This window comes from Neolamprologus brichardi, chromosome 14 (genome assembly GCF_056152115.1).
Source record: "Neolamprologus brichardi isolate AB-2024 chromosome 14, ASM5615211v1, whole genome shotgun sequence".
In the NCBI taxonomy this organism is placed as follows: Eukaryota; Metazoa; Chordata; class Actinopteri; order Cichliformes; family Cichlidae; genus Neolamprologus; species Neolamprologus brichardi.
In genome coordinates this window covers 38,093,853-38,107,630 of record NC_142117.1, presented here as the reverse complement: position 1 = coordinate 38,107,630, position 13,778 = coordinate 38,093,853, and positions in this window count along the sequence as shown.

Genomic DNA, 13,778 nt, shown 5'->3' with positions numbered 1-13,778 from the left:
GAGGTTACTGGGCAGGAAGGCAAGAGAGTGACCAGAGGTGAGTACGTACTGCCGTGGGGTGTTCTTACATTTTTCTTGGTAGGTACACCTATTGTATCAGTTTGAAACTCCTAGCTTGCTTCATTATCGTGTTATTGTATTCACAAATTGCCTTTTACAGCTGAGATGTCAAAATTTCAGCTGACCAGTTGGAAGAGATGTTTTCTGGAGAGGTGTTTTAAAAACCACAAAGTGGAGCCTTTCAGGAAGAAGTTGTTAAGCCTGTTTTAGGACGTAAACCCAGTCTAACACACACTGAAATAAAATTATGATCCTGTAAGTGAACAGGCTCTAGGGTAACAATTCATGGCATCACAGTACAAATTGTTATCAGTTATCCAGAAAAGCAGCAATTTGCTCCCTTGGTTGATCAGTGCCCGTTATCCCATCCATCCCTCGGTTTCCGGGGCATCTATCCCGGTCCAGGTGGGGGTGGCACCAGTTTAAGTTGAAATACTCAGACTTCCTTTTTCCCAGTCACCTCCTCCATCTCGTCCGGGGATGGAGGAATTCCAGGCCTCTTCGGTTTTGTTTAACCCACCTACTATTTTAAAAGCATGTTTGTTGTGTTAAACGACATAATCGTGCACTATGCGTCCCTCAAGGCTTGGCTTCATACCAGGCTAAACATGCTATAATTGTTTGTGTTATTAAAGCCATGACACATGATATACAAACACAACATTAAGTTCAGGTCAGAGTAGTTTCATCATGTCATTGGACTGTCAGGCTCCCATTAGTCTTTCTATTATCAATCAATAGTTCAATGCTAAAAATGCTAAAAACAACATATGATGCTGTTGCACCTTAATTTTTATTGTTTTGCCGTGAAATCAGGCACCAAACCAACAAACGCTATCTCGTCCATAATATGCAACGAGAACTGTGCAGTTCATTGGTCATTACGGTTAAATTAGGCCTGACAGTTTGATTCAGGACCCAACATGAGGCCTGAAGGGGTTGATTTTGCCGTAATGGCCTGCTCCCTGGACATTAGCTGCTTTATTACACTGCTGTTTACAAAGACATTAATGATTTATTACAAACTCAAGCAACGCGCGCGTTTCTCCCCAAAACATCTGTGCTTACAAACGAGCAATATGGTTTTGCTAAAAGGCACTTCTGAGTTCATTTAGATCAAACTGAGCTGAACTGACTCAGTCTCCCCTGACCAGTCGAACCCAGCTGCAGGGCATGATGGTTATTTTCACCACTGCTTGAAAAGAAATTGTGTTTTTCTTCTTAATCGTGTTGTGGATTGCTTTCTGTGAACAGGTTTGACATTTTCTAAAGAAAAGTTTATTCCTGTTTGCACTTTATAATACAATATCTGAACATTAAAAAACAAGTCACACAATCAGCTTTGATTTGTTGAACAAATGCAGAGCAGATTTCCTAATAATTTACCTCCACCGGTACAAATGAGGGGCCTTCGCACTGAAGCGATTCAGAACATTTCTCCATGAAGTCAGTGATATTTAGCAAATGTTAACTTGCTTTTGCCTTTATGTTCCTGCCAGTTAGCTTCTTGTGCACAACAAAAGAGGAGCAAAGTTGCAGTCCCACTTCACACACACATTTGTGCTTCTCCATTTCAGCACTATGTTCATCTCCTATACTGTCTGTGAAATACATGCAAATAAATACATGCATTTAAATGTATTTGTGCATTTTTCTGTGTTGTAGTTTCACGTCTACAACAGCAGTCTGTATAATTCAACATATTTACGCGGGCTCTTGCATTTCACAGTTCGGAGAGTTTAGCATTTCTGGCAAAAACAGACTCGCTGGGGAAGGAAGAAAAACTGCATGGAAATGCACCTGCGATTGAGCCGGTAGAAACACATGAACCAGCAAGAAATTCAGGAAGATGATCACCTCACACAGCTGTGCCAGATTCACAGACTGCACTGGTGCCATGAGCTGGAACAGCAAAGTTGCTCCATCGACTCACCTACAAGCGTCAAGCAACCTATTGCCAAAGTATTTGCTCATCCGTCTTCACACTCATATAAACTCGAGTGACATCGCACTCCTAATCCACTGGGTATTGTCACAATGGCCACGGCTGATAGCTAGATCGGACTCGATTGCAGATAACCACAACAGAGACGGCTCAACGTTTTGCAGTGTTTATTAATTAGTCAAGAAGTGAATATGTGGCAGGGTGTCGCTAATGATGTAACCGTGTGACAGTGGGGGTGAACGGGGGTCTAGCAGGTTGCGACGGGAACGGAGCGGTTGCGCTGGTGACCAGCGTGAACCTCGCTTTGAGGGAGAGGCAGCGATAGTCCAGGGGAGTAGTGGAGAGGCTGGCGGGTGGTGAGTGAGGCTGGAGGACAGGCAGGTGAGGGTCCTTGTATTTTTCCTGAATATGAAGATGATCCACGGAGAGCTGAGGTTGAGGGTGATAGCAAAGAAGGTCCAGGGAATCTGAAGCACATGAAAACCAAAGTTAACAAGGAAAAAGTGGCAAGAGCGTAAAAAGCCGTAGAGTCAACACCAACGTGAGGTCGTTGACGAAGTGGCGGTGAAGGAGAGTCTGAGGGGGCCTTAAATCCTCAACCTGATTGCCCTGAATCAGTCTCAGGTGTGCAGGACTGCAGCAGGGATGATGGCTCCGCCCAGGGGTGGAGACCAAGAAACTCAGGTGCCTGATGGAATTTTCCAGTCGAGTCTCCAGATCCTGACAGGTATAATGTGATATCAGCCCACCCTTTGCAGCTATAACAGTTTCAACTCTTCTGGGAAGGCCTTCCACAAAGTTTAGGAGTTTCTATGGGAATTTCTAACCATTCTTTTAGAAGAACATTTATGAGGTCAGACACTGATGTTGGATGAGAAGGTCTGGCTCGCAGTCTCCGCTCTAGCTCCATCGGATCAGGACTGTGCAGGCCAGTCAAGTTCTTCCAAACTCACTCATCTATGTCTTTATGGACCTTGCTTTATGTGCTCGTGAACATGAAATTGTCTTGTTTGCTGAAGCATTACGAATTCCTTTCACTGGAACTAAGTGGCTGAGCCCAAACCTGAAAAACAACCCACTGTTGTAGACGTTTAAACAAAAGCCGTTGTGTGTCCTGCGCAAAATGATTATTACCGCCTACAACAAGCACGAGACTTACTGCCGCTGTCCTTCATCTTTCTCTCCGAGTAATCAAACCGTCTGGATGTGTGGAATATGATAGAGGTTGGGGAAATGAGACCCATCAGAAGCATCCCGGTGCTGTGAACTCAGCGGACCTTATGCTTCTTAATGGATTTATTATGAGCTGGAAAACAGGCAAACACTTTAGCCCGTGAAAAAGAGGAAAATACCAGAATGGAGACATTTTCCAGAAGGCTGCTGTTGATCGCAGCCTTGGAAAATTTCGCTGATGTTATTTTTTTCCTCTTCTGGGAAGAAAATAACTCGTCGTGGCATGGCTAAAATAAGAAAGGAGGGAGTGTGAGAGAGGAGGAGGGGGATTGAATTACCAACACCGGCTCAAAGAGCTGTTTGATGTTCAGATGCTGTGATAAATTATTGATGTGGTGCCTGTTAAATAAGGCCAGTGCTCATTTGATTACAAATCTCATTAGGGCTTTACAAAATATGCTTTAATAACAAAATCCATCAGCATAATCGCTGTGTAAAGAGATTGAACACTGTCATTACACAAAGCATACAGCTGTGGTATTGTTACTGTAGGCTACAGATTTAGCCTTTCAGTGTGGATGCACTGATTAAAATGTCTGAGTAACAGTTGAAAATAGAATAAAATACACAGCACAATTAGACCAGAGACGACTGCCCTTGATCTCTAAGTGTTGTTTGGACGTCTGGTTAAAGTCATTAGTAAATTAAATTTTATCTGCACTATCTGCATACTGAAACGTCACCAAGGCTACTAATTAGTGAATAATATCTGATTACCACCAAGTAAATGTTATCAGGGTGAAAGCTCGCATTGCCACTCAGCAGTGGCTTTTTTAAAAACACCTCTTTTAGTTCACAGTGTCAGTTTTATGGCTCACTCACAGTCTGCCTCGGTGTCTTGGTGTTTCCAGCATCAGCAGGCCGCCGTTTTCAGCTCACTAGTGCCAATAAAACCATTACAGACATTGTTAGAGACGAGCTGGTGAAGGAAGCAGAACATCAAGCAGCTAAAAAGCCTGACATGTTGCACCAGAGATGGCGGACATCAAACGTTTGCTGCCACTTTAAGGACCAGCAGTGCAGACGTTTGTACACCATCCCCTCATCTTGACGTGGAAACAGCTAGAAATTACTGCACGACACATTACATCGCTTGTGATTTTCTTTACTGCTGATTTTAAGGATTTATTGATTACTTCTGGAGCACACTCAGGCAGTGTGTGCTGTGCTGCATGTTTTATACCCAAACTTCAGTTATTTTGTGCGGTGCCCTCCCCAGAGCCGACTTTGGAATACAGGCGGTGACAAGAGACCTTCATTTTCCTCTATCCAGTGCTCCTGCCTCAAGCTAGCTCCAGGTAAGGTCTATGCTCTTGATGTGTGCCTGGAGGTCTCTGCACCAGGTATTTTTCGGTCAGCCTTTCTGTCTCTTCTGTTTGGGGTTCCATGTCAGGGCCTGAACAATGTCCTGAGCCTGAGTCCAGCTGCAGCACACGTGTGCAGTGTTGTGCTTGATAGCTGCATCCAAGCACAGAACTACAGAGTCTGAAAGTCATTTATAAACCCATGAGTAGGGATGGGTATCGAAAACCGGTTCTTGTTGAGAACCGGTTCCCAGTGTTTCAATTCCTTGGAATTGTTTGCCCTTTTTGCAAACGATTCCCTTATCGATTCCAGTCGCCCCGAATGACGTCACCACGTTGCGGAGCGTCATTTACCTGGCAGGAAACACGGCGCGTAAGCGGCTCAAACGCTAAAAAGTTTGATTATACTTTACGAGAACGGATGACAACAGGGCAACTTGCAATACTTGCAAAGTAGATATTTCATTTGAGGGAGGAAACACGACGAATATGCAAAAGCATTTGCTCACAAAACACGCGATGACCTTAAATGAATGTCGTGTTTTTAATTCCGGACTCGTGAATCTCAACCCAGCAGCAGCGGTAACGTTTGCACGTCCTCTCCCGTTAATGTGGCAGGTAAATAATCAACTAACAGTGCATATTATGTTAGCGCGATCTGCCTTATTACAAAACCTGCCATTTAGGTGACCATAATGAGAGAGACAGAGTCTGGCTCAGATGCTGGCAGTTCTCGCTGCAGTCTACCGTAGCGTCTCCTTTCAGGCCAGGATAGACGAATGTCACCGAGCAGTGACTCAGTTTGTGGTCAAAGGCTTGAACCCGTTTGCCGCAGCAGATGATTTTCAGTAAGTGAATGTGTTTAATTGTAGGCAGGGACATTACTGGATATTCTTGTGTAATTGCTACTGAATAATTTATGTTATACTTTGTTATTGCTACAGAAGAATATTTATTTTATTATTTTACATTTACAATTTTTTTTTCCTGGGGACCCTGTGACACCCCATTGAAGAGCCATAGGCTGTGGATCTCTTAAGATCTCACTGTTGGGTTTGTAAGGCCATGTTACTCCTAAATTTCTATCTTGTTCAAAGAGAAGATATAAAACAAAGTTCTAAGCTAATCGAACTTAATGTTCTCCTTTTTTTAAAAAAAAGAATTGATAAGAGAATCGATAAAGAATTGAATCGTTAAACAGAATCGAAAATGGAATCGGAATCATGAAAATCTTATCAATACCCATCCCTACCCATGAGACACATGAGAGGTGTGTCACAGCTACCAAGAGCAGGTCATCATGGACTTTTTCAGTAGCTCGTGACAGCTGATGCTCATTTAGGTGCTGTGAGTTCACAGTACCTGGCAACAGCTGGACCTTAAAAATGAAACCGAGGTGGGACTAATGTGCAATTAATCTGGATCCAACATGGAGTTGTTCCTTACAGACTCTATTATTCAGATTCAGATAACTTTATTTATCCCCATGGGGGCAATTGAGAGTGCAGAGAGTGGCAAGGAAGAAGAATAAATAAACAAATGAAATAAATTAAATGTGCGGTGGCATCTAAACTCTGGAACTTTAATGCTACGGTGCTTAGAGCCATATCTCTTCATTAAAAACAAAAGGAGAGCATGAAAATATGCAACCAGAACTAAAATGATTCATATTTTTCACAAAAAAATTGTACATTTGACATTTTGACAGTGATGTTCACATTTGTGGAGGCGACACTAAAATGTTCTGTTAATAGATTAGAAGCTGAAGAACGTCCACGTTCACGTAGCCTGACTGACAAAAGCTAGTGTTCAACCACATTTCCAGCTGTGGACTAAAGAGAAAAGACACTTTTCTAAAACTTCAAAGTTGTGAGTGCTAAGAACCTGACAATGCAGGGACGTTCTGGGATGACTTGAAAAAGACAGAAGCTGTGCAGCAGCTTTTAGAGGCTCGGCAGACTCGTTATACAATCCAGTCTGCTTCAAGAGCTCAGATCTGGCTTTAAAGCCCAGCAGGGTTCAGAGGAGCACACAGGAATTCAGCCTGACAGCACTGGCATGACACTGTAATGCACAGCAGCAGCTACTTAAAACGCCCCTGCTGATGTGATGCATTTCTGCTGCATCAGGATTTGGTTCAACTTTAGGAGAAACTGTACAATAAAGTCTGAGAGATGCCAGAGGGGAAACACTGCTGACAGTTTCTCCTTCTGTGTGTAAACTCTCTGATGTTTTCAATAATTGTAATTTTCAGCGTTTGTTGTTTTCGCAGAATGAAGAGTTTCCTGCTGGAGATGCATTAGCTCAATATGAAAACACAACAATCGATGGATTTTGCTCTTGTCTTATATCGGGGCCCGCGCTTATTGGTTCGGGCTTATGTTTATTTTACCCACTGAAATATTAATAATACCTGTTTTTATATTTGTGAAGCATCGCAGTGCTGTGAAAGCTTTGTGGGTTCAGGTTAAATTTAGAAGAGTGATTCCAGAAGCAGTTCGTGTCAGCAGGTGTGTAACGATTCTCATTTCTGTTGACAATGTAAATGTTGCACAGTACTTTACAAAGACACTATTAAACACGGCACACTACCCAGCAGTGCCTCCTTTTATTATTGTATCTCCGCAAAGGCTGATCACCAGGACTACTGAGTCAATGAAGGAGGAGAGAGATTATGGATGATGGAGTTTATATAGATTAAAACATTTTGGGGGATTAACAATACTTTTGTTTCTTCTAGTCCATAATTTCTGACATCTGACAGGAGTAATAGCTGCCAGCAGTGATCACAGCATAGTGACTATGCTGAGCAGTGACCAGTGCTGCTGGTAAAGACAATACTTCACTTCCTGCACTTCCTCTAACGGTAGGTTGACGCTCAAAAAGTGAGTCAATCCCCAAAGACTCCAGTATTAAAATGCTCAACATTACAGCAGAAATAAATGTGTTTTCAGTCCTCTACAAAATGCTGGATGGCTTCAAATTAGGGTCTTGGTTGCTTTGATTGACAGGCGTGCCGGCACAGATGCTATAGCTGCTTGCTCTTGAATGTTTTTGTGCCATTTTGATGGAAATGTCAAGAAATAACATGTGACGTACAGCCTGTCCAAGTTCAGGTCTAGTATTTTTAAGCACTAATTAGCTAGCTAACAGCTAACAGCTTGCTAACAGAGCTTGTTAGCATTAGCACGTGACCCTCTCATGCAGAAATTGTAACCTCTGGCTCCAGAAAACCAACATGTTCATCTTTTACAGTCTATGTGACAAAGAAAACATTTAAGTAGACCACTGTTTTATGAGTGTTTTATTTGTTAATATGCATCTGGATAATGCTGGGACTCTCTTGCACAATGTTTATTAGACTTTATTTGGCGTTTTAGAGTTCTGCCCATTTATTAGGCACAGGTTATTAGACTGAGGCAGTGCTTGAGTTTTGCCAGGTTTGCACTGATGATGTGAGTTGATAAAACAATATGAAGAAAAGCAAGATGGTTAAATGACCTGATATTCCTTTAATGAACTCATACACGGGACAATCAGCTGTCACCAGGCTGTTAGTTTGTTACCAGCTGCATGAGTGAAGCTGGATTTGGTTTCACCGTGTGAGTCTGTTTGTGTGTGATGGAGATAATTATGCTTGCCACAAAGATCCAGTTGTTGTATGAGCTCCTAATTCATATTCATATTCTGGGAGTAAAAAAAGACCCAGTGCTGAAAAAAGAGGCTTTGTTTCGTCTACGAGCAGTCTTTCAAAATAAAAGTCACCTGAGTCATTTTCAAGGGAAGGATCTATAAATATGATATCAGATCTTTGGGATGCATCACGACCACAACAAGGACTTGTCAGGCTGTGTTCTCCTCCACCTACACTGTGCGGTTTATCCCTCCTGGGAAGAAATGGATCAGAGTGACTATAGAATTACTGCCAGGCAACACAAACAGCTTGTGACCTCTAAAGGCTCTCCACATTATTTTATTGCTATTTATAAACGCTTGGCTTTGAAAGCAACTTTACATCACCTGATGTCATGGAATTGTGTATAAACCACACTGCTCTAGGGATTTATTCCATACAGTGTCTACAGTTGTTTGCCTGTTTGCATGAAAGTAACATGAAAAATGGTTAAGGGCAAGGACACGGGTCAGGGCTAGAGCACAGTTACCTGCTCTGCTAACACAACTGGATTTAATTTGTGTTTTAGCCTCATGTCAAACCAACATATTTCAAAGAAACTTAAACACTTTACCCTTCAGATGAAGTCTCACACATGCATTTTGGTCCTTCAGCTCTCTTATGCTTTTGTGTTTGATTGTTCCAGTGCTACAGTCTCTAAATCCATGGCTCAAAGGAACCGAACATAAGATGGCACAATGCTGCTACAGTTCATTAACCTTTTAATAATGAAAGCATAATTACTCACAAAGATTGAACACAGATCAGGGTGATGGGAGCCAAAAACAAACAAAAGAGGAAGTAGACCGTGAATCAACCACACACTCCACTAAACTAATGTTAGTAACATTTTGCACTCTCTCGTAGTATGAGGCCCTCACTCAACGCCTCTGGCACTTTACCTTTGTTGTTTATTGCAGACTGTATGATTGTTATTCTTCATCCTTCCGCTGTAACACAACAATTCCCCTTTCAATCGAGTATCTATTGATCATTTATCTATCTAACACAACCCTAGACAGGCCACCCAGTGACAGGGTGGATGTTGGGAACATACATGTGCAGCAAATCCTGGTCCTGCTTCGCAGCATTGTTTAGTGACTAAAGCGACATTTGAACCAGTTTTCCACCTGATTCAGGTCCTGATTGATCCGCCAGGACAGACGATCAGACAAATCAAAACTAGGTCACCAGTCCAAGATGGAGTTGGAGTCTGTTAACCCATGACATAAAAGTTTACAAATTCATGGATTTTACCGATTTTTCAGCAGTTGTTATATGTTGTATTTCATAAAATATGTCATATTTCAATGTAGTTGTTCAGTGCTGGTCCTCTCCATTGGTTTCGAGACAAGTTTCCCTCATTAATCGGTTCTGATCGACCACCCTCCTCCTTTCACAGCCGGGCTTGGGAACGTCCTTGGCGACGTGAACGTGGACAATGCTCAAACACGACCTGAGCAAGCTTGAAGTTTTCCAAATGCGTTGCCTTAGATGCATTCTCGGCGTTTCCCTTCGCGACCGTCATTCGAATGACACCATCCTCACCAGCTGCAGCAGCCAACCGACGATCGCGACCTAATCCAGCGCCGCCGACTCCGTTGGTTTGGCCACATTTGTCGAATGGACCCGAGCCGCTACCCCGATGGCCTGCTCTGGTTGACCCGCCCCACCGATTGGAGGGTGCATCGAAATGCACCAAAGAAGACATGGATGAAACAAATCCAGGATGATTTGAAGGCCCTTCGACTTGACCTCGAGCAGGAAGAACCATCGCCTTAGATCGAAAAGCGTGGAAGATAATCGTTGGTCAAGCAAGAGAACCTGCGGCACCTACAGCAGCGTACTGGTTGCGCGGCAGACCACCGCCGCTGGTCGCCCGCTAAGGACAAGAAGAAGAAGAGAGTGCTGGTCCTCTAAGAAAGAGGTCTCTCTCGTAAATGAGACATTGAGTCTCATTGGGACTACCTGTGTAAACAAATAAATAATAAAATAAAATGAAATGAATAAAAAAGGTTAAAAAAAAAACATAGGTAATAAAAATCAAGGAATGAGGAAATAAACATTCTAACTGATGCACATAAAACAGTATATTTTTCTGTAGATCCGGGGTCATCCGGATCATGGCAGACATTGGTGCTTAAGTTGAAGGTAACTGGGATGTTTTTGGACTGAAGGGAACAGAGACTGATGGTTAGAGAGAGACAAATAAAGGAGGCCATCCACATCGGCTTGAATAACAATCGTTGAACAGGGAGGTGGTGATAATACCAACCACCAGTCACCTGTAACATGGGTCAACAACCACCAAGATAACAACCCCACGAGGGGTTAAATAGGACTTTAAATCAGCTGATAGAGGAAACACCTTTGAAAGAAGAACTCGTGTGCTTAAGGTTGGGGGTTATCACCAAGGATGTCCTGGACCTCGGAGGCTTCAGGAAGTTGGTGTGCTGCTCATTTACATGTCCAGGCTACCAGGCTGATGGTGTGTGAGGAATTAGAACGATGTGCATGTTTAGCATTTAATAGCTGTTACTGCTTTTTTTCTAATCTGTCACTATTAGCAAAAGTAATTAAGTAAAGTCGTCTGTTTAAAGCTTCCTTTATGGATTTCTTCCTTTCCTCTGTTTCTGCGTTTCTCACCATTCGAATGGTTAAAACCTTTTTTCAACATGAGGCATTTGTTTGCTCTTCGTTGTTCTTCCTGTGTCTCATCACTTACCCGCTCTCGTCTCTTGCTGTGTGATTCTTTGAATGTCAGTAGCCATTTGTCTCTCTCTAACTTGCACATTGTTTATGAAGTATGCGTGCCATTTTAATGTCGAGTTCTTTTCCTCTCGTCTTCAGGTATATAAGTGCTCTTTAAACGTTTGTTTCTCTCGTTTCTCGCTCTCTTCTAAATGGCATTTAATGTTTGTTTTTTCACTGCTCTCGTCCGCCTCATCCTGCCAGCAACTTCTTTGATCATCTGAACTTTTTCTTCAGTTTTTCTTTTCCCGTCTTCCTCTGCTCGTCTCACTCGTTGACTCATGCATCACTTTTCCTCAGCAACTGCTGGAATTTCCTTTTTACTATCGTTCACAAATTTCACTCACACTCTAGTCTCCACTGTTCTTTTGCCTTTTACCTCTCCTCCTACAGTGTTGTCTGTGCTCTCCTCCCTTTCATGTATCCGCTCACCGGTCTCCATATTTTTTTCCTCATCCTTCTATCTACTTTTCATTTTTGAAAATGAAATATGTGCTGGTTCAGATCCCAGCAGTTAAATGCACCTGACACGGCGAGGTTCGGCTAATTATCGTTCCATTGTGGCATCTCTCCGCCTCATTGCGACTAATGAGGGCAGAGAGACAAAGAAACCCCAAGGAGATGAACACTGGAGAATTCTGAACGACAAATGTGTGTCTACGTTTCTATAAAGAAATGCCAGCTATTTGAATTTGAGTGTGAATGTGCCTGTCTACACATATTGTGTGCAGTGTCCATTCAGTGAAGTGCTGGGAGTGCTGAAATAATGATGTGTGTGTGTGTGTGTGCAGATTTTTGGTCACTGTAATGGAAACATGTCTAAAGCAGTAACAGCTCCAGTTTTCAGGATGTCCTGTTGTCCTTTTCCCTCTGCCTTTACCCTTCGTGTCCCTTTTTCCATTTGATGGAGCTCCTGTGGATTCTGTTGCAATAAATCAAATTCGCCTGAAATGGGTGTGCTCGTAATAGTCCACAGGGTAAACTGTGTGGGCTGTGGAGTTTCCAGAAATTCAGGCCCACACGTGTAAACACACCTGTGGCTGAAAATGCTGCAGCATCCCCGGGTGGAGCTCTCAGGTTGGTGGCTAATGTGTGTGTCAGACTCTAAAATAAATAGATTCATGTAAACATCACAGCTAAATTTGAATTGTCCACTCACCCACTGTGCAGTGTTTGCTAAACAGTGCAGACAGCACACGTTGCAGACATTAGACGGATGCACTGCTGCTACTTTCATTATGTGCTGATATTCGTCATTAGCTCAAAAACTGCTGCAAAACATTGTAACAAATTTAGGGGACTCGATATTTAAACATTGCTAAGTACCAATGAAAATTTAAAAGATAGATGCAACCACCATAACATTACCCAGAGTGTTTGGACCCCACATTTATGCATCAACATTAGCATTTAGGCCACAACCATGAGAGGTTTTTGGAGCCATATCTGGATGAGGGAGTGAAGCACTGAGGCAGGGGTGTCAAACTCCAGGCCTCGAGGGCCGGTGTCCTGCAGGTTTTAGATCTCACCCTGCATCAGCACATCTAAATCACATGATTAGTTCATTCCCAGGCCTCTGGAGAACTTCATACATGTTGAGGAGGTCATTTACCCATTTAAATCAGCTGTGATGGATCAAGGACACGTCTAAAACCCACAGGACACCAGCCCTCGAGGCCTGGAGTTCGACACCTGTGCGCTAAGGTATCAACTAACACTAGCATGATTAGAAAGCTGCAGTATTTGAATAAACTCATGCTAACAAACAAATAACACACAAGTCCTTGGACGGTCTGCACCACACAGAAAGCCATCTGATCTCTCAGATCATTCTAAACAAATCTTCAACAAAACAAAAAAATCTAGTGGAGAGGTTCAGTTCAGTCATTCCAATCAGTGGAGCTACCCTGCAATAACACAGAGACAACAGCGAAAACCCCAACAATCACATGTCGCCCTTTCAGCAAGTGATTGTCGACAGTGGGAAGGAAAAAAATTACTTTTAACATTTAACTGGAAGAAACCTCCGGTAGAACCAGGCTTAGGGAGGGGCGGCCATCTGGCATGATTGGTTTGGGTGAGGGGAGGAAGACAAGATGAAGACAGCTTGTGGAAGAGAGCCGGAGTTTCGCTGGAGCTCTAAAGTCATGTCAGGGTTCCTGGGTCGTTGACCCAGTATTTTCAGTTCATGGTCACTGTTTATCCTCTGTACGTTCCACTTCCTGTTTTGTGTTAGCGTTACTCTGTGTGCATTATGTTCTAGTTCTTATTCCATGCATCGTTAGTTCAATTGTGTTCAGCTGCTCACTCACCTGTCACCTATCAGTCATTGTTCAGCCAGTGTATTTAAGTCCTCAGTTCTCTCCTGGTCGGCGTCACGTCATTGACGTTGTCACTGCTATTTATGCCCCATGTTTGCCTTCCAAGTTCAGATCAGTCAGCCATTCATTCAGTTATTCAGTCAGTCAGCCATCTCCTGTTTTCGTCATTTGTCCCTCACAATAAACACCCTGAATCTTCACCGTGAGTCCTGCGTTTGAGTCCTCTTCTCCACATCCACTCAGCAACCCCTGACAAGTCATCAGGAACGTGTCCAGTGGCCTTTTAGCATCGTCTTTGTTTTTCTATTGGAAAGCCACGTCCATCCATCGACTGAGATTTTGAAAAGCTTTACAAACAGACTCCTTATAGCGCAGCTCTGTAGTGAATGAGTGGGCAGTTCAAACACTGCGCTGCAGCCCCTATTATCATGTTGTTTCATGTGATGAGTACAACGTCCATATGAATGAAATAAACTGTAATTATATTTAAA